The 22952-nt window shown below is 40.4% G+C and overlaps 1 long non-coding RNA gene across 1 annotated transcript; it reads left to right on the top strand.

Moving 5' to 3' along the window:
• Positions 1-18364: 18364 nt before the first annotated feature.
• Positions 18365-21214, top strand: LOC108946309 (uncharacterized). Its single transcript, XR_011408467.1, has 4 exons — positions 18365-18634; positions 18715-19257; positions 20839-20888; positions 20978-21214. It is a non-coding gene; the product is annotated as an uncharacterized lncRNA (long non-coding RNA).
• The last annotated feature ends 1738 nt before the right edge of the window (positions 21215-22952 follow it).

Raw genomic sequence — 22952 nt, 5'->3', positions numbered from 1 at the left:
AAGGGCGTGATGAGGTTTGGCAAGAAAGGAAAGCTTAGCCCACGGTATATTGGGCCTTATAGGATCATTCGGAGAGTGGGCCAACTAGCTTATGAGTTAGAGTTGCCCTCAGAATTGGAGTCTGTCCATCCGGTTTTTCACGTATCTATGCTACGGAAGTGCATTGGCGATCCTACCCGAGTGGTGCCCACGGATGATGTACAGATTACAGAGGACTTGTCATACGAGGAAATTCCAGTTGCCATCCTAGACCGACAAATCCGCAATCTACAAAATAAGGAGGTAGCTTCCGTAAAGGTTTTATGGAGGAGCAAGAATGTAGAAGAGATGACGTGGGAATCGGAGGAAGAAATGAAGTCTAAATACCCCCACCTATTTCAAAATGAAGATATGGTTCGAGATGGGACGCTACAACATAGCTCTATGTAGGCTAGCAGGTCATCAGGTAAGCTTTTATTTTTCACTTTCAATATTTATGATTTACGATCGGTGAGGCAAATTGCTGCTATTTATAAAGATTGGCCATGTGTGGCATGCATAGTATGTTTCTGGCTACGTGCAGGTTGGTTTTAACCTAGTGTACGAAGGATACTCTGGAAAAAGTTTCCAAAGTCTCCAAGAGTAAACATTCGAGGACGAATGTTCCCAAGGGGGAGTGATGTTACACCCTATATTTTCGTATGTAAAAATGCGTCGTAAGCAAACTAATGTAGGACAAAAAAATGAGATAATATTTAAAAGTATATAAAGTAAGTTAATCATGTTACCTCTGAGGTTACAAATATTGAAGATCATGAACAACAAGTACAAAGAGGGTTGGACAGTTCAGAAGCTAAAGCAATTAAATAAAACAATGTTTCATCGAAAGTCGACAAGTTGGGAATGTTATAACATGTACCTTTGGGGTGAGACTAGGGTGATTAACATGATAAAGAGATTATGTTATGATTTATATTAGTCGTATTACATCCGTGTGTTATGTTTTTAAGTCAAGCGAGTTGTGGAACAAAAGTCGATGAAAGTCATCACAAGTTACATTCATAAGTTTTACTGAAACTTTGGGTCAAATGTAACTGCAATTTTCTCCCAATATTCTTAGAGTTATGGTGTGTTCCACACATAAAATTAAAGATCTATGAGTCTATTTTCCAACGCATTAAACCATTTGTCAATACGACATCGGAGTAGAGAGATATGTGCATTTTTGCGATACTGCGCAAGCTGCTAGGTGACAAGTAGGTGTGTCACCTACTTGCTTAAATGAAAGCCCAAAAATGGGCCATTTCGGGTCGTCCAAAGAGGCCTTTTAAGGGCCTATTTTCTTCATATATTAGACTTAAAATAGAGCATAATAACCAGACATAAGCTCTGCAAAGAATCCTCCCAAAAATTTCCCACAAACCCTAATTGATTTTCTCTCCCTTTCAAGTTCCAATTGGAGGTAAAACTTAGAGTTTGAAGAACCAAGATAGGAGCTGAGTTATCCAACAAATAAGGTGATTTTACTGCTCTCTTTCATCCATTTTTTCTTCTGTAAATTCATGGTAAGTCGTTCTATACTTGTAAGAACTCACGGGATGGTGATCGGAAGCCGTGAGTTCGAGTTATTCACTTGTAGCGGACTGTTTTGTGGACTGTTTTGTGTTGCTGTTGGGCTGCGTGTTTTATTACTATTTTGTGGAGTTTTGGAGGAGGAAGGGGGTTTATAAACACCATATAAATGTAGGGTGGTTGGCTGGTCGTTCGTCATAACATTTTCGGGTCGTTTGACACTACTACGGTGGTCGTTTTGTGTACGAAGAGATTGGGGTGTGTTGGGCTGTTTTGTAGTATTTGATGGTGTATATAGGGCTGGAAAATGATGTATATATGTTGTTATTGTTCTGTCCTTGTATTGTTGGTGTTATCTTGAAGTTGGAGGAAGGGCATATTATAGGGGAGATGCTGCCCGTTTTAATACAAAATAGGTTTGTCGTTCGTTGTGCGATAGTTGTACCTTTCGTAACTTAACGATAGTATTATTATCATTCTTGTAGATTAAGGTGCGAAGAGGTGAGTTCAACTTGGTGATTGAAAAGATTGTGATAAGGTATGTCAAGGCTAAGCCTTCCTTCATTTTGGCATGATCTCGTAGCTACATGTGTTAGTAATGAGACAAAAAGAGAAGTTCATATTCATGAATTTATTCACACTATTCTAGTCTCATAAGTTACAATATTATTCCTTATCGAGACTCTATATTCAATTTTAGTATTGTCTTCTTTCAGTCAAGAGAGCAGCAAGCCTATATATACAGTATTACAGTATTTTCATTACCATCGAGCTATAATCGATGGGCAGGCCCCTATTGGGCAACCTCTGATCAGATGGAAAGTTATATACCGAGCCTACTGTGGCCGAGCGCCTATGAGCGAGCCCAGCATGGTCGAGATACATAGCCTAGTATGGCCGAGCGCCTATAAGCGAGCCTACTATGGCAGAGCAGTTATATATACCGAGCCTTATAAGGCCGTACAATTATTTTACTTACTATATTGAAGGAGTTGAGTCAGTATCAGCAGGTAAGTATATCTCCAGAGATCATCTTTGACTCCCAGTTAATTTCAGTTATCATATTATCAGTTCAGTTTCAGATTTCAGTTATTTTATTGCCTTACATACTCGGTACATTATTTCGTACTGATGTCCCTTTTTTGGGGGCGCTGCATTTCATGCGTGCAGGTTCAGACAGACAGACGGGTAGACCTCCTCAGTAGGTGTTTTCCGAGTTCCGCCTGATCGGTAAGCTCCACGTCTTTCGGAGTTGCCAGGACTAGAGTTTTGTGTACATCTTATGTATATCTGTATATATGTTATGGGTAGGTCGGGGCCCTGTTCCGATCACAGTACATCTATCAGTAGAGGCTTGTAGGCATATCCTGTTGGTTAGTGCAGTATGTTGGGTTTGTATAAATTGGTGGTTTGTCAGCTGTAGTAGCTATGACGGCCTTGTCGGCCTAGCTTTATATTGATATTTAGTTAGTGCTAGTTTCCATTCAGTTTTATATTTTGCTTCGCAAATTGTCTTGCAAGGTGGCCCCATGGCCAAAGTATGACATTATGTGTTCAGAGTCCCTTAGTCGCAATTTGGTACGCCAGGTTAGGTGAGGCACGGGGTGCTTGTCTCACTCCTAGGTTCGGGGCGTGACAATGAGAAGTATGATTCTTGGGTGTGAGAGTATTATGCATACATATATGTTCCAATAAGGTTTGTGGGGAGATTGTTGAGCTTAAATAAGTAAAGATTGAGTTATGGAATGAAGGAAATCTTGTAGAAGAACCTTGTAGTTAAATTTGCACACCTAGTGTTTGATGAAATGCTCAAATGATCTGAGATCTTTAATATCTTCCTAATAATGGTTCAATTTTGTTATGTCTCAAAATATATTAGGATTGCTAGAATTTTCGAAATGTTGTAGTAATTTAAGGAAAGCTCAAAGCAAGGTATGTTGGCTAAACTACTCTCTTAGAATTGAATTCAATGATGTTCTCATAATTTTCATGTATGGTTGTCTCAAGTTCCTTATTCTATTTTTCGAGTTGTTCCCAATTAATTCGATTTTCCCGAATAAACCAAGTGTCAAGAATTAAGTATTCAAAACGTGTTCTGAATGTTCCTAACACATTATGTTATCCTTTGGGAATGTGTTCAAGAATGATATGTGTATTAAAATGCTATGTCTTTGAGTTGTGTATCAAATGAAGGTTAAGATTCCAAATTGTGTGAGAAAACTCAATTTGCTTAAGACTCTTAATTGCTCATATGTGTACCTAAAACCTTGATTAGAAATGTCATAATGTTGATAACCTATAAAGATATGAAAGAAGTATGAAATGCGATGATTGATATAAGTGAAAGTTATACTCATGGCAAATGGTGCCACTAGAATTAAAAGATGTGAAAAAAGTAAGAAATGCGATAATTGATATAAGTGAAAGTTATACTTGTGGCCAATGGAGCCAATGAAATGAAATGATGTGAGAAAGATTATGAAATGAGCCTTGATTCAACTATTCTATATTGACTTCAAAAATAGAATTGCCTAAAAGCCTATAAACTCAAGTCATGCTCATATGTGGTTGTTTTAACAGACGTTATGATTTGTGAGTATTTTCAATGTGTTTTGCATTCTTACATATTCATGAGTGGAAATTGTGTATTTCCCCCGGTGGGGAAAAATGTGTCAAGAATAAATGGTGTGTCATTTGCTGATGATTTTAACTTGTGCATCAATTGCTAATCATTTTACTCTATTTCTCGGAAAGAAATCTATTGTGCTTAAATTGTTCATTTCTAATGAACTTCAAGTTGTGATTTTCGGAATAGTATATGTATGTTGATATTTATGATGATGATACATGAAAGGGAAGAAATGAAAGTGTGGAATATGAAATATGGCCACCGTGCCTTGAACAAAGAATCTTGGGAATGGCCAAAAGAACCAAGGAAATATTGTTGTTGTTATTGGTTGAAAATACTAGTGGAGATTTATATAATGTGAAAGATTATGAGGTAAATACATTTGCACCTATGTTATTTTTGTGAATTATTTCCCTTATTTGGGATGAGATTGATTTGATAAAATTATTCCTCTTAATTGAAATTGAGATTTTGGTTGATGTCTTCAAATGAGACAGCCTAGCCGATCGGATCGTGATCAGACTCCGTGCTAAAGTTACGGTGGTATTGGTATTGATAGTAATTGTGGTTAATTCTCTAAGGATATATCCTAGCCGATCGGTTCGTGATCGGACTCCATGCTAAAATTATGTTGGTATTGGTATTGATAGTAATTATGGTTGATTCTCTAAGGAGATAGCCTAGCCGATCGGGTCATGATCGGACTCCGTGCTACAATTACGGTGGTATTGGTATTGATAGTAATTGTGGTTGATTCTCTAAGGAGATAGCCTAGCCGATCGGGTCATGATCGGACTCCGTGCAAAAATTAGGTGGTATTAGTAATGACAGTAATTGTGGTTGATGTCTCTAATGAGATAGCCTAGTCGGTCGGGTCGTGATCAGACTTCGTGCTAAAAGTACGATGGCATTGGTATTGTGAACATCGGTATTGTGAACACTGGTATTGTGAACATTGGTATTGTGAACTTTGGTATTGTGAACAGTGGTATATCGGTGCTAAAAATCTCCCAACAAAAAATTGTATATGAAGTTCGTATTTTGAAAATTATTATGTTTTTAACTGGGCATTTGAATAGCCTTGATTGTGACTTGTTGTTTATATGGATTTCCCTTTCTTACATTGGCATTCTATTTTGAAAGAGGACAGTTAGCTTTACATACTAGTACTATTCCATATGTACTAACATCCATTTTGCCTGGGGCGCTGCATCTTCAATGGATATAGGTGATTCATCAACGGTGCAGCTTTGGTCGTCGTTAGCAGTTATTCCCTATTCAGTAGGTTTTGGTGAGCCCTACTATATTCCGGGCCCGATGTCACTTGATGTTACACTTTGTGTCCTGAGGTATAGCAAGGTCATTATTGCCAGCACTTCCATACTATTCTTCTGTCATATTTAGAAGCTCTGTAGACAGGTTGTGGGTGGTGTATGATGTTGTGAATTGAACTAGAAATGTTACTATTTGGCAAACATATTTTTAATTATATTTATAAACTTGTAATACTTTGGAAATATGAATGAAGTTGCTAATGGAATGAAATTAGAGTTGTTAATAAAATATTTTCAGTGTTTGATTAATGGAGTGCATCTCCTCTTTATTCATGGATGAGTTTGGGTAGAAGGGAATCTAATAGGCTTGCTCGGCCGGGTTCACTCAATTGAGCGCTGGGCGCGCTCCCTGAGTTTGGGGTGTGATACCTATTGTGATTCCAGGCCTTCAGAAGGCTTTGGCCGAGATATTGACTGTTTGTACTAACCTTACTCAAGTGGTTTTGGTTCAGGGAGCACCAGCCTCTTCTCAGAGGGGGGAGGTGCTCAGACTCCCGCTGCCCGTACTCCAGAGCAGGTGGTGCAGAAACTCCAAACACCGGGGGTACTACCAGTTGCTTAGGCCCAGGTGGGTCCCGTTATGAGTGATGAGGAGCAGAAGAGACTATAGATATTTGGGAGGTTCAAACATCCAACATTCAGTGTGACTGAGTCTAGGGATGCTCAATACTTTTTGGACAGGTACCAACGAACTCTTCGCACGGCGGGTATTCTGGAGACTAGTGGGGTCTCACTTACTACTTTCCAACTGACAGGGGCAGCATTTCGATGGTGGAAGGCTTTTGAGAGGAGCAGGCCATCCGATGCTGCACCACTTTCATGGCATGAGTTCTCTATTCTCTTCTTGGAGAAGTTTGTGCCACCGACTCGCAGGGAGAAGTTGTGTAGGTAGTTTGATGAGCTACGCCAGGAGGGCATGTCTGTGACCCAGTATGAGATAAGATTTTCTGAGTTGGCTCGTCATGCACTTTGGTTGGTTCCCACTGAGAGGGAAAAGATTAGGAGGTTCATTGATGGCCTCAGCTATCAGTTGTGTTTTGTTATGACTTAGGAGAATGCATCAGGTGCTAGGTTCGACGAGGTGGTTGATATTGCTCGGCGGCTAGAGTTAGTACGTAGTCAGGAGAGTGAGGAGAGGGAGTCCAAGAGGCCTCATGGTTCGGGTGGTTTTAGCAGTGTTTCTTCTAGGGGTCAGTCCCACCACAATAGAGGTCGTCCTTATAGGCCAACTCATATGGCTCATCCAGTTCATTGTGGCGCATCAGCTAGCCATGGTTCATACAGTGCTCGCCCGGGGAATTCATCCCTCAGTGCACTCCCAGCTTAGAGTTCATCCTGTGCTCCTTCAGTTCAGGGTTCATCTGCACCAGGTTCCTCTGGTAGTTATTCTGGCTCTCAAGGTCCACTTCAGTATTTGCTGCCATTGTCAGAGCGTGGTTGTTTTGAGTGTGGGGAGTTTGGTCATGTGAATAGGCATTGTCCTCGCCTTTCGGGAGGTCCAGTTCAGTAGAGAAGTCAGGCTGCGACTTCCGCACCAGTTACTTCACCACCTGCTCAGCCAGCTCGAGGTGGGGCTCAGACAGCTAGAGGACTCCCTAGAGTGGGAGGCCGATCATGTGGCGGTCAGGCCTGATTCTATGTTATTCTTGCTAGGCTAGAGGCCGTTTCTTTATACAGAGTGATCACATGTATTGTCTCAGTATGTTACAGGGATGCTTTTATATTATTTGACCGTGGTTCCACTTATTCGTATGTATCATCATATTTTGCTCGTTATTTGGATATGCCCCGTAAGTCCTTAGTTTCACGTGTTCATGTATTTATGCCGGGAGGCGATACTATTGTTGTGGATCGTGTATATCGGTCGCGTGTAGTGACTATTGGGGTATTGGAGACTAGAGTTGATCTCTTATTACTTAGTATGGTCGATTTCATCATGATTTTGGGTATGGATTGGTTGTCTCCATGTCATGCTATTCTGGATTGTCATGCTAAGACCGTGACATTGGCGATGTCGGGGTTGCCAAGGATCGAGTGGAGAGGTTCTCTAGATTATGTTCCCAAGTGAGTGATTTCATATTTGAAGGCCCAACGGATGGTTGGGAAGGGGTGTCTGTCATATTTGTCCTTTGTGATGGATGTTGGTGCTGATATCCCTACTATTGATTTTGTTCCGGTAGTGCAAGACTTTCCGGATGTGTTTCTTGCAGACCTTCCGGGCATGACACTCGACATGGATATTTAATTTGTTATTGACTTGGTGCGGGGCACTCAGCCCATTTCTATCCCTCTGTATCGTATGGCACCAATGGAGTTAATGGAATTGAAAGAACAGCTTCAGGAACTTCTTAATAAGGGATTTATTAGGCCTAGTGTGTCGCCTTGGGGTGCACCAGTTTTGTTTGTGAAGAAGAATGATGGTACTAAGAAAATGTGCATCAACTATAGGCAGTTGAACAAAGCTACAATTAAGAACAAGTATCCTTTGCCGCACATTGATAATCTATTTGACCAACTTCACAGAGCGAGAGTGTTCTCTAAGATTGATTTGTGGTCTGGGTATCACTAGTTCAAGATTCGGGAGTCGGATATTCTAAAGACGTCATTCAGGACCCGCCATGGTCACTATGAGTTCCTCGTGATGTCCCAACGCCCTAGCAGCATTCATGCATTTGATGAATAATGTATTTAATCCATATCTTGATTTATTTGTCATAGTTTTCATTGATGATATCCTAATGTACTCACGTAGCTAGGAGGAGCATGCCCAGCATTTGAGGATTGTACTACAGTGGTTGAGGGAGAAGAAGCTTTATGCCAAGTTCTCCAAGTGTGAGTTTTAGTTTAGCTCGATGGCGTTCTTAGTGCATGTGGTGTCCATTGATGGAATTAAGATGGATCCAAAGAAGATAGAGGCGGTTCGGAGTTGGCCCAGACCGTCTTCAGCCATTGAGATTTGGAGTTTCCTCGTCTTGGCTGGATATTATCATTTCGTAGAAGGTTTCTCGTCCATTGCAGCGCCTTTGATCAAATTGACCCAGAAGGGTGCTCCATTCAGGTGGTTGTATGAGTGTGAGGAGAGCTTTCAGAAGCTCAAGACTGCCTTGACCACAACTCCAATTCTTGTTTTGCCTTCAGCGTCGGGCTCTTATACAGTGTATTATGATGCTTCTCGAATTGGAATTGGGTGTGTCTTGATGCAGGAGGGTAGCGTGATTGCTTATCTTTCACGCCAATTGAAGCCCCATGAGAATAACTACCTTGTTCATGATATGGAGTTGGCAGCCATCGTTCATGCATTGAAGATTTGGAGGCACAATCTCTACGATGTATCTTATGAAGTATTTACGCATCATCGGAGTATCCAGCACTTATTTAAACAAAAGGATCTAAAATTGAGGCATCGGAGATGGTTGAAGCTGCTAAAGGACTATGATATTACCATTCTGTATCATCCCGAAAAGGCCAATGTGGTAGCCGACGCCTTGCGTAAAAAGGCGGTGAGTATCGGTAGCTTGCATTTATTCCTGTTTGTAAGAGGCCGCCTCCATCAAATGTTCAGGCCTTGGCCAATCAGCTCATGAGATTAGATATTTTGGAGGCCAGTCGGGTTCTAGCTTGTGTGGTTTCTCGGTCTTCCTTATATGAAAGCATCGGAGAATGCTAGTATAATAATCCACAATTGCTTGTCCTCAAGGACACGGTTCACCACGATGATTTGAAGGAAGTTACTATTGGGGATGGTGGGGTGTTGAGGATGCAGGGTCAGATTTGTGTACCCAATGTAGATGGACTATATGAGTTGATTTATGAGGTGGCCCACAGTTCACGGTATTCCATTAATTCGGGTGCCGCAAAGATGTATCAGGACTTGAGGAAGTACTATTGGTGGAGAAGTATGAAGAAGAATATAATGAGGTTTGTAGCTCGATGCCTAAATTGCCAGCATGTGAAGTACGAGCATCAGAGAATGGGCGGATTGCTTCAGAGGCTTGAGATTTCGGAGTTGAAATGGGAGCGTATCACCACGAATTTTGTAGTTGGGCTCCCACGGGCTTCGAGGAAGTTTGATGTTATTTAGGTGATCGTGGATCAGTTGACCAAGTCCATGCATTTCATTCCAGTTGGGACTACTTATTCTTCGGAGCAGTTGGTTGAGATCTATATTCGCGATATTGTCCGCCTTCACGGTGTGTCGGTGTCCATCGTTTCATATTGGGGCACATAATTTTTGCATCACAGTTTTGGAGAGTAGTGCAGCGAGAGTTGGGCACACAGGTTGTGTTGAGTATATCATTCTCCCCTCAGACAGACGGACAGTCTGAGTGCACAATTCAGATATTGGAGGATATGCTATGCGTTTGTGTCATAGATTTCAGAAGTTCATGGGATCAGTTTCTGTCGCTTGCAGAGTTTGCCTACAACAACAGCTACCAGTCGAGTATTATGATAGCTCTGTATAAGGCTTTGTATGGGAGATGGTGTTGGTCTCCATTGGGATGGTTTGAGCTGGGTGAGGCTAGGTTGTTGGGTACTGACTTTGTTCAAGATTCTTTGGAAAAGGTTAAGTTGATTTACGACCGGCTTCGCACGGCGCAGTCTAGACATAAGAGCTACGTCGATCAAAAAGTTTGTGATGTTGCTTACATGGTTGGGGAGAAGGTACTGCTCAGAGTTTCACCCATGAAGGGTGTTGTGAAGTTCGGGATATTTGGCAAGTTGAGCCCCCGGTACATTGGTCCGTTTGAGGTGCTTAAGAGGATTGGAGAGGTGGCTTACCAGCTTGTCTTGCTGCCTAGTCTGTCGAGTGTTCATCTATTATTTCCTATTTCCATGCTCTGGAAGTATGTCAGCGATCCGTCTCATGTTTTGGATTTCAGCACGGTTCAGTTGGATGGTGATTTGACTTATGATGTAGAGCCGGTGGCCATTTTGGACTGGCAGGTTTAGAAGTAGAGGTCAAAGAACATAACTTCAGTGAAGGTGCAGTGGAGAGGTTAGCCAGCCAAGGAGGGTACCTGGGAGACCGAGCGGGAGATGGGGAGCAGATATCCATGCCTATTTAATACTCCATGTATGATTCTAGACCCGTTCAAGGACGAACGTTTGTTTAAGAGGGGGAGTATGTAACGACCCGGCCGGTCATTTTGAGTGTTGTATCCTCTTTTCCCCATTTACTACCTATTATATACTCAATTTATGATATGTGACTTTCTGGGGTAGTTAGTTTGGGTCCGGGATGTTTCGGAATAAGTTGGGACACTTATTCCCAAGTTTGGAAGCTTAAGTTGAAAAGGTTGACCGGATATTGACTTGTGTGTAAATGACCCCGTAATTGAGTTTTGATGGTTCTGATAGCTCCGTAGGGAGATTTTGGACTTAAGAATGTGTACGGATAGTAATTTAGAGGTCCGTAGTTGATTCTGGATTGAATTGGCAAAAATTGGAAAAATGGAAGTTTGGAGAGTTGAGAGGTTTGACCGAGAGTTGACTTTGTTGTTACCGGACTTGGATTTTGGTTCCGGAAGTTGGAATATGTTCATTCTGTCAATTTTGAGGTTATTCAGAGTTGATTTGATAGGTTCAGCATCGATTGTATAAGTTGGAATTTCTTAGTTTTCGTTAAGCTTGAATTGAGGTGCGATTCATGTTTTTGATGTTGTTTGATGTCATTTGAGGCCTCGACTAAGTTTGTATCATGTTTTAGGACTTGTTGGTATATTTGGTTGAGGTCCCGAGGGCCTCGGGTGGATTTCGGATGGTTAACAGATCGAATTTCGAACTTAAGGCATGGCTGGGCAGAGCTAGACTGGTGTGATCGCACATGCGAAGGTCATGGTCGTAGGTGCGAGGCCGCAGGTCACTAAAGCCCAAGAATATTGCCACCAAAACATCTTTAATGTCTCCACGTCATTATTACCCAAAACAACTGAGCACGCCATTACCATACTAGTCTAGCCTACTACCCAGTTGTCCTATTTACTTCGAGTTTATTCTGAATTAACCTCAATTTGATATTTCTCCTTGTCAGAATTCCACGATTTTTGCCCAAAGCTCACTACATGACACCCTAACATAACATCACACCACCATAAGGCTCGTAAGCCATTGTACTCTTCTTAAGTACCTCCATAAATACCGCAACTGTAACGCTCACTCTGAAAATACCTTATGTGTATTTTAAAATTATTCTTCTTACCTTTCTTATACTAAAGTGTAGAATCTATAATCATACAAGATTACCGAAATTCCCGGCACCATTAAGTGTAATTTCAGATTCTAAATTGCACCGCCCAAACAGGCTGAAAGACACGTGCCTCATTAGCATATCAACGCTCGAAGGGGTAACCCTGCCTTAACACCACCGATCAAAATCACACTCCGTGCTCACTACATCCTTCAAAATAACAATTTAATCATTTCATGATTTTTTCATAAAGTGCAATATAACCCGCAGTCAAAAAATTTCCTACTCAAGTCATCCCCGATATCAACCTCTACAAGTCATAACAAATCAACAAGTATGCCTCAGCCCAAAAACTAATACCGTACAAAATTATGCAATCAAATCATAGATAGCAGACTCCCCCACGTGGCTGAAGGCCATATAACAAAACATCTGATAACTCACCATACCCAAGATAACATCTAAATTGACAATATTAAGCAATAAGAGATCTTCTCTAGTCTCCAGACTCTCAATATTCTCCACACATGACCGATATACACGGTCCAAAATGAAAGTATCGCCCACCGGCGTAGACACATGAACTGGTGAAACTAGAGACTCAAGGGCGATATCCAGATAATGAGCGAAATGCGAAGACACATATGAATAAGTGGGACCAGGGTTAAACAATACAGAGGCATCTCTATGGCAAACTAAGACAATACCTGCAATCACAACATCCGAAGCAATGGCATCTGGTATTGCAGGGAGTGCATAGAAACGAACCTGACCACTACCTGATCGGCCTCCCCCTCTAGGGCGACCCCTAGCTGACTGAGCTCCACCCCGAGCTGGTTGGGCAGGTGGTGAAGTAACTGGTGCCGATGTCGAAGGCTGACTCCTCTACTGAGATGAACCTCCTCCGAAAGGCGGGGACATTGCCTCTTGATATGACCAAAATCTCTGCACTCAAAGCAACCTCTCTCTGCAAATGGCGGTGGGGACTGAAGGGAACCCCGAGCACCGAAATAACTGCTAGAAGGTCCTGACACAGATGAACCCTGAACTGATGGTGCATGAGACGAACTCTGAGCTAGTGGTGCACTAAATAAAGACTGGCCCTGCTGATAGATGTGTGCACCATAGCCAGATGATGCACCACGGTGAACCGGGCGAGTCGTCTATGTATGTCTGAAAGGACGAACCCTACCGTGGTGGAACTGACCCCCAGAAGGAACACCAATGAATCCACCCTGTCCACGAGGCCTCTTGGCCTCCCTCTCAACCCGCTCCTGGCCGCGAACCATCTCAGTCTAATGAGCAATATCGATAATCTCATCAAATGTAGCACCAGACACACTCTCTCTCTAGTCATATGCTATCGCAGATGAAAAGTGAGGCCATCTATGAACCTTCTTATCCTTTCCCTGTCTGTGGGAACCAACCAGATAGCATGACGGGCCAACTCTGAAAATCTCATCTCATACTGCGTCACAGACATATCACCCTTACAAAGCTGCTCGAACTGCCTACGCAGCTCCTCTCTGCGGGACTGAGGCACGAACTTCTCCAGAAAGAGAACGAAGAACTACTGCCAGGTAAGTGGCGCTGCACCAACCCGCCTACGCCTCTCACAAGTCTCCCACCAGGTAAAGGAAGCTCCAGTCAACTAAAAAGTGGTGAACGAGACCCCGCTAGTCTCTAGAATACCTGCTGTACGGAGGATCCTCTGACATCTGTCCAAGAACACATGTGAATCCTCTCCCTCGGTACCACTGAAAGATGGAGGCTGGAGTCTCCCAAACCTCTCCAATGGACGCTGCTCATCATCGGGCATGGCAGGAACCACATAGTCCTGAGCAGCTGCAACCGGCTGGGCTGGTGGTGCCCTCGTGTCTAGAGTCCCTATACCACCTGCTCTAGTGTGCGGGCAGCAGGAGTCTGAGTGCCTCCCCCGGCCTGAGAAGTGGTTGTTGCGGCCAGAACAGAGACCACCTGAGCAAGACTGGTGCACATGGTCATAATCTGAGCTAAGGCCTCCTAGAGGCCTGGAATCATAATGGGCACAGGAGGTGCATGAGCTAATCCCACAGGCTCATCCACCACTGGGGCCTTCTCCTAAACTGGGGCAACTGGCGGATCTGCAGGTGCTGCCATAGCTGCAGTGCGAGCTGCACCTCTGCCCCTACCGCGGCCTCTACCGCGACCTCGGCCTCTCGCGGCCCTGACTGGTGGTACTGGTGGTTGTCCATCCTTCACCGTCATACGCATCCTCACTATCTGTGAGAGAATAGAACAATAAATTTTTGGTTACCACAAACAACAGATTTGCACGACAAAAATTCAAGAATGTGAAGTTTCTTAAGGGTTCGGCAGCCTCTCGAAGATAAGTACAGATGCATCCGTACTGATCCGCAAGACTCTACTAAACCTGCTCATGATTCGTGAGACCTATGTAACCAAGGTTTTGATACTAACTTGTCATGACCCACAATCTAACCATATTGATGGCGCCTATCGTGGAACTAGGTAAGCCATAACTAAACATCTCAATACAGAAAAATCTTTGAACATAAAGACTGAAGCAATTTAATAATTTAGGAAAGCCTTTTTGAAAACAGAAATATCCAAAATAGGATACAATCCATCCCAAAACCGGGGTGTCACTGAGTACATGAGCGTCTAAATCAGAATACATTCCACTACAGTGTTTAGAGAAATAAACTGAAAACTACAACTAGTGATATAGAAGAAGAGTCAAGGCCTATGAATGCTGTGCAACTACCTTGGTAGTCTCTGAACTCTGAAGTCTCGATCAGCAACTGCCGCCGTGACCAAAAATGCCTGGATCTGCACACGAGGTGCGGGGACTAATGTGAGTACATCCACTCAGTAAGTAACAAGTCCAAACTTTGGACTGAAAGGTAGTAACGAACTCAATTGTACAGAAACGTAGCTATGCTTCCAAATTAAATAGGCAACTCAAAACAATAAAGTGAAGCAGATCCGAATAGTGTAAAGAATATAACTCTGCTATCTCTACATGCCAATGCACATGCGGTATGTGATGCACCAAGCTATCAGCCTCATGTGCTCACACTCTCGAATGCTCAACCACTCGGTACTGTATATGGCCCATACGACCCAGGGAAGATCCATCCCGGAACATATATATCACTGACTATAAGTCACTCAGTACCGAGGAAGGCCAATCTAGCCTCGTGGAGAAGATCCATCTTGAGGTATCAAGTACTTCGGACAAGATCCACGTCCAGGGAAGATCCATCCCTCAATAATATCAACCGCGCTTACTGGGGTGTGTTACAAACTCCGTAGGGGCTCCTACAGCCCAATCGCTATCATAAAATCTGTATAACCGCTGCGGCGTGTAACCCGATCCCTTAACTATCACTCATAATCAGGCTCCCAGCCTCACTCAGTCATCAAACTCTCCAGTCTCACTCACGAGCTCACAATATCATGAAAACTAGCCCGAAACAATGATATGATGTATTAATAAATAACAACTGAGATGGAGATATGATGTGAAATGCATGAACATAACTGAGTACATAATATTAATAAAATCGGTGAGATGCCAGCAAGAAACGACCACTAGGGGTCCCAACAGTACCGGCATAAAGCCTAAACAAGATATCTAGCATGATTGACAGCTCAATTACTTTATCACAAGATGAAAACACGGATATCAACAAAATAGAGTCACAATACAGTGCCATGGAATCAACTAGGCCACAATTCTCACAGTGCATGCTCGCACGCCTGTCAGTTGGCATGTGCGTCACCTCAATACCAATCGTATAGCACATAGTTCGGGTTTCGAACCCTCAGAACAAAGTATGAAAGCGTTACTTACCTCAAACCAAGCAAATACAACTCTGAAATGTCATTGACCCTCGAATCAATCTCCAAATGCCCCGAAGCTAGCCACAACAGTATAATATAATTAATATAGGCTAAAGGAATCAATTCCACAAGAAATATACGAAATTATAAGCCAAAATCCGAAATAGGCTTGACCCAGCCCCAGGGCCCACGCCTCGAAATCCGACAAAAGTCACAAAACCCGAAAGCTTATTCACTCACGAGTCTAACCATATCAAATTTATCAAAATTCGATACCATTTGGTCATCCAAATCCCAAAAATTCACTCTCCAATTCTCAAGCCCTAAACCCCAAAATTACACTTTAAAATCTCACTAATTAGGTGGGGAAATCAGTGGGGAAACAAGTTTAATGATCCAAAACGAGTACAAGAAGCTTACCTTAATAATCACCTCGAAAATTTTCTCCAACATTGCCTAAGTCCGAGTCCAAAATGTTGAAATAAGACTAAAATTGCGAACCTTTGCTTTTAAACCTTCTGCCCAGACTTTTCGCATCTGCGGACCTATTGTCGCACCTGCGACGCCGTATCTGGGTGAAAATACCGCTTTTTCGGAAGTCACTTGCACCTCCAGGACCCACACCTGCGCTCCAGGTTCCGCACCTGCGAACGCACATTTGCGGCCCTGGCCTCGCTTCTTCGTAGTCACTCTCTCCCAGCTGCACCCGCACCTGCGCCCAGTTGTCCGCATCTGCGCTACCGCAGGTGCGAGAAATTCTTCGCACCTGTGACCCCTGTCCTTCATGGCCTTGCCCCACATCAGCGATTCATGCCACGCTTCTGTGTGCTCGCACCTGCGGTGCCCACTCCGCCGGTGCGGTTACACCAGTAGCAGCAGCACTTCAGCTGCTTTATCAACTCAAAACTCAAGTCCGTTAACCACCCGAAATCTACCCTAGGCCCCCGAAACCTCAACCAAATATGCCAACAAGTCATATAACCCAATACGAACATAGTCGAACCTTCAAATCACTAAAAACAACACCAAAACTCCGATTACACCTGGATTCAAGCCTAAAGAACTTCTAAACTTCTGAATTCTACAAACGATGCCGAATCATACCAAACCACGCTCGATTGACCTCAAATTTTGCACACAAGTCATATTCAATATTACAGACCTACTCCCACTTCCGGAATCGGAATCCGACCCCGATATCAAAAAGTCAGCCCCCCGGTCAAACTTCCAAAAATTCGATTTTCGCCATTTCAAGCCTAAATCAGTTACAGACCTCAAATTCACAGTCCGGGCACGCTCCTAGGTCCAAAATCACCCAACAGAGCTAACGGAACCGACAGAACTCCATTTCGGAGTCGTCTTCACAACATTCCAACTACGGTCAAAATCCTAAGACTTAAGCTTCTGTTTTAGGGACTAAATGTCCCAAGACACTCCGGAACCAAAACAAGACCTCCCGGCAAGTCACATAAGCAGAAACAGATTCGGGAATGCAGTAAATAGGGGATCAGAGCTAATACGCTCAAAATGACCGGCCGGGTCGTTACACATTATTGAAAGCTTTTTATCAAATTAAAATCCATAATTAATTTAGTTTTAACAGTGTAATTAATTTAGTTTGAACAATGCATTATTGTAATTTAGTTTGAACAGTGCTATTGAGGTTGTGCTCATTTTTGCCGTTTATTAGTATGGTGCTGCAAACCTTGTGTGTTAGTAATTGAAGCAATATCCAATTTCAAATTCAAAAAGATGTCCAAACTGAAGCAATAAAAATGTCCTTTTCTAGAAAAGTTAGCACCTCCAAACTGGTAAGTCAATCCTTCTAATTTCAAATTCAAAAAGATGTGGTTTTGCAAAGTTACTTGGTGAGGGGTGTACAAACTTCTTACTTATGCGAAAGCTAGGAGTCTAAGAAAGGACATTACTGCTAGCAACAGAAAGAGGTATTTGGCAAGGTTGATGCAAAAATAAGCAAAGCACTAGATGAACTGTTAGTAGTAGAGCAGACGTCTGTCTTACACAAGCTGAAAAATATAAAAGACTGAATCTGAAATTGAACTGCCAATGAAATTAGTATTAAAAACAGAGCTGCCTGCAAAAGTAGATTGTTTCATCTGGGCTGCACTTATTCTAAAGCTTGTTTGACTCAGGACCTTTGCAAAAGGAATATGCAGCCAATAAACAGATACTACAGCATTTCTATGCTTGGTCTTTCTCTTGTTCAATGAAATACTTGCTTACAATATGTATGAAGGTTTGGGTTTGTACCATTTTTTGTACTATCACTATTATTCTAGTCCATTTGAATGTGTAGTCCCAAAGATATTGTTTTGTTAGTTATGTTATACTCATCCTGTTCCAGAAGATTTGCCATTTATGTTATGAAAGATCCAAAATAATATGTATTTTGAAGATTTTATCATATGGAGTTTTCCACCGTCTTGCTCTCTAGATGTACTTTCATGCAACAATAATTAACAGTCTGGAGTAGCTTATCAAATTTAGTGCTTGCATATTAGTTTGAACAGTGCATTATTTTTCCACATAAAAAAATTTCTATGATCAACAGTGCATTATTTATCTTGTAATGCATTAACTCAATGGATATTTTGATTATTGTATAATAAATTTGAGAGTGTTGACATAATTAATCATTGTGATCATATATTGGGATGGATGAAAGAGTTATGAAATAAATGGAGAGGACACTTGCATGTCAACTATGTGAAGGATAAGCCAATCTATCAAGCTCTTAGGAATCTTTCAAAGGGAGTAGACAAGAAAGAATGAGAGTGGTTAGTAAAGGAACATTTTTCTTCAAAAAGTTTTCAGGTATGCCAAGTGATTTAATATTCTATTTTGCCAAAGCATCTGTAGTTTGCCCTCCCTAGCACCATATATCTTTTCTTCGCTATACCTGGAATCAAACCTAAGTTTACTATTTAAGTTTATTATAATAATTATATTTAAGCTTATTGTTTCACAAAGGCGAGAAGCAACAGGAATGAAGCAAACCGATCAAAGTTGAAAATGCTTCATCATATTGGTCGCAAGCCTATTCGAGAGATGATTTATTAAAATGTATTATCATAAAATTTCTATTTTTTCAAAAGGAAGTATTTTCAAGGTGTTTTTTTGACATGGTTGCCTTTGATGTGAAGGGCGGAAAAGATGGCAATCCACTAGATTTGACAATAATTTTCTTTGAGACTCGTAAGAAAAATAACAAGCTTATTGAACCTGAAGCAATTGAAAAACATGTATGTTTGGTAAATTAAATATGTAAATTAATTAAAATGATATGGATTCTGGTATAAAATATTTCTTTGTATGTTTTGTAGGCTCAAATTGAAGAAATGGTTCAATCGAATCCATCTCCACCTAGCATAGAGATAGTAGAAAAATGTTGTGGACCTCAAACTCGTAGTCATGTATTTGGCTTTAGGGATGGAGTAACGGCGAAAGACTTGAAATGTGGCACTTCTTCAAAGGTTGAATTATTGTCCGCTCTACGTTCAACTAGAGAGGAAAATAAATCTTTGAGTGAGGAAAACAAATCCTTACATGATTGCTTGTCTACCGTAGAAGATGAGATGAAAGAAATGAAGAAAATAAAGGAATTATTTGCTGCTCAACAATCACACGCCTCGCCTACGACATCGCTCGTTTCAACTGAATGATCACTATTTTTGTCTGCTGACCAAGTTAGTAACAATATACTCTGCTTTTTAATTTTTTTGTTGATTTTTATTTAGTCATTTCTGTCTTATTGCTATTTCTGTTGCATTCATGAATTTATATTCCTTCAAATTAAAAAATATGGGCAGACGAACTCAACTGGTACAAATAGAAAGGCTCGTCCAGTGAGTGATGACACTAGCGAGTAAACTACGAGTTTTATACTCCTGTTATCTGTCATGTTTGGTGGAGGAAAATCCCCTTCAAACTCCCCTGCATTCTGTGGTACTATATATGCTTAGGCAAAGTAAATTGTATTGTGCTTAAGGATATTTCTGAATTAACTTTGCCATGTTCTGTGATTCCGAGACTGATTCTAGACCAGCTATGATGAAAATACTATTCTAAAGGAATTTGGATTGAGGAAGCTCTTCACCTTCTTACATAAAGATAATGTAAGACAAGAGGGGAATAGATGAGTAATCTCGTAAAGTTCAAAGCAAGTTTGCAATTCCTTGAAGCAAAGTAACTGGCACAAAACTTTATGGCAAATGCCAGAGGTCTTGTTCTTATAGTTTTTGTAAGTTGATCAAGTGTTCATGAATTGCATCTTCTTTTACAAAGGAGTAATAGTTTTGAAAACTAAAAGAGGTTGACTGGATTTTGTTGTTCCTTTCATATCCTTCCAGTAACTCGAAGTTCTGGTTGACTCGAAGTAACTCGAGGTTGACTGAGAGGAGAATTGTTCTGGTTCCACTATCTTAAGAGGCAAAACTGGAGTTATTTATAATGCATACTGACTACTGACTTTTTAATAAAGTAGATATGTACTAGATGAAACACATAATCCAATTTGGGTTTATAAAATTTCATATTCTGTTGATGATCCTATTGAACTGTAATGTTCTTAATGGTAAAAAGAGGTTAGCTAAGTATCGTAATATATTCTAGAACCCAGTTATATATCATGGAAGTTTCACCGCTTTACCATGATATTCTTTCATTATCAGGAATGTTAGGATAAATAGCTAGCTTGCATAGAAACTACCTTCTGCATGTATCTCTCAAACCATACACCTACTTCAATTTTCCACCTTATTGTAAAAATGATTATATAATGTTTGCCACCATAAGATGTCTAGAGAAAAACTAAGACACATCATGCCTCAAAATTCTTCAAGTCTCTATAGCAGTAATATAATCAAGCAAATATTTTTGAATTGCAATTACTTCGTCCGCCATTTTTGCTTCTGCCATTGATTTTAAGTCCTTGAGCAGGTTCATCTACAAATAATTAGTTGTTTCTTGTTTCAAGTTTCACATGTGACTTGTTACTCTAAGAGCCTAAATTGCCAATTCCAACAAATTTCGATGAAGAATGTAGACTTTGACTTTGGAAAAGGCAAAAAAACATACATAGCAAAATAAGAAGGAAGAAGGAGAAAATATTCTATTAGTTGCACTTGCCGCGACACATGATATATTCTAGTGAAAGCAACTGGACTTATACAAAATAACAAAATAAACCTTCTCCTCGTCTTTTATCGAACCGAAGTTTAATTTACGGTTCCAAAACTTTTCTAATTAATTTTTTTATATTCTTGTAGCCTTGTTGATGTTGCTGGATAACACCTGATGAATTTAGACTGCTTTTGGGGTAAGTGGTTTAACCATTTCTAGCGTAAATTTACATATATTATTTTATCAATAGTTATTTATTGTTTTTTCAAAATTTTGTACTTGCAGGTTTTGAAAATTGAAGCTACAAGCCAAGATACAAGTTTAGAAGAAACATAAGCTCATTATTATTTTGCTAGGAATGTTATGTAAAATATAATTTCGTAGTCTAGCTCAGGATGTTAGCAAAGGTTTTTTAAGGTGTTGAGAAAATATTGATACTAACATCATGGGATGTTAACATTGTAATTAATAACTTTTTATATAGCAATTTGACATTTATTGATAAAAATTAATGTTTTGCTACATCGAGCTTTAGGACTACTTGACAAGAAATATGGTCGTTATAGTTACTACAATTGTTTTAAATAGCGACTAGTGCTGCTCGTCTCAAAAAGATAATCTACGACCAGTTAAAGATTGGTCGCTAAAACTGGTTAACGACCGAAAAATATATATTTTTTATAAAATATTTCTTCAAGTAATGATAATCAAGAATGAAGGAGATAACACGAATAATAACTTCAAATAATGATAATTAACAATAAATATATAGCATGTAACAATAAAAGATGCATCAAGTTCAGCTAAGGCATGAGAGCAATTTATCAAGTAGGATGTAGAACAAGTTTTAAACAAGTCAATTAAGGCATGTACGAATAGATTACCACAAACAAGAATAGATTAACTAAGAGAATTTAGAACATCATATGGCATTTCAACTAAATCCTGAAAAATTGTCTAAGTAGCCTAAACCGGCCAAATATCACGTATAACCCGTGTACCCACTCGTAACCATGCGTACATGGCATTCACATAGCACAAATGAATCAATCAATACCAAACCTAAGGAGTAGTTCCTCCGCACAAAGTTAGGCAAGACACTTACCTTAACTAGGCCAACTTAACCCTCCAAAATTTCTTTTCCCCTAAAATTGCCTCCACACGGCTCAAATCTAACCAAAAATAACTTAATAATATCAAACAATGCAAGGGAAACCAATTACTATAAGTAAAACTATGATCTTTACATTTTTCCCAAAAAGTCAACCAAAGTCAACGTCGGACTTGCCTTGGATTCCGAATCCAAGCTCACCCTAGCAAAGCTCGAACCAATACAAGCTTACACGAATGAAAACCGACTCAATCGAAGTCCGATAGCTCAATCAATTCGCTAAAACATCGCTCTTAGTTTTCATAACCCAAGAGTCCAATCCACAATAGTTAGGTCCCATATATCCCGAAATACTCATCCAAAATTCGCCAAATTCTAGTATATTGTTCTCCGAATAGAGGAGAACAAAATTCCAAAAGGAATCAGGAAATAAACGCCTCTAACTCATTTTTAATTTTTTAAAATATAGGACATAACCCTAGGTCTTAATTTAAAGAATTAAATAGATTTTCAATTAAAATCATGGATTAAAGCTTAAACTAAGGGAATGAATCAAAGTAAAATACTTAGGTTATGGTTTAGACCTTACCTCGTGGAAGAAATTTAAAGAACATCCTTGAATTCTCCCAATCCAAAACTTTCAAAACGAGAAAAACTCCAACAACAATACTATCCAAACAATGCCCAGTTGTTTTGCCACGTTTCTTATGCCAAACGATCCCGAAACTCACTTTTGATGCCTCAATGGATTCTTCGTGAAATGCCAGTCAAGTTAGGGTTTTGAATCACTCCATTTTACCTTATAATAAAGGAGATATATTGGTTTCAATATTTGAAAATAGTAAAAATTTTAAAATACTAATTTAGTGGCAATTGCGTAATAAATCTGAACAATCTAGCTACCCAATACTTAGTAAAATGACCATAAATTCCTCATACGATGTCGAAACTTGATGATTTCAGTTGCTATGGTTCTAAAATTACGATAAGATATAATGATATAGTCGAAATACGAATCAAAGGTCGTTTTCTCAATATGGAAACCTTTATGCTCAAATCGAAGTCGAAATCGAAAACAATCACTATACAACCCAAACTTATCCAAAAATAATCGGAATTTAACCAAACTTTGTGAACATGTCCAAAATC

Source organism: Nicotiana tomentosiformis, chromosome 6 (genome assembly GCF_000390325.3).
Source record: "Nicotiana tomentosiformis chromosome 6, ASM39032v3, whole genome shotgun sequence".
Taxonomy (NCBI): domain Eukaryota; kingdom Viridiplantae; phylum Streptophyta; class Magnoliopsida; order Solanales; family Solanaceae; genus Nicotiana; species Nicotiana tomentosiformis.
The sequence above is the reverse complement of the archived record's forward strand: the minus strand, read 5'-3'. Positions and strand labels throughout refer to the sequence as shown.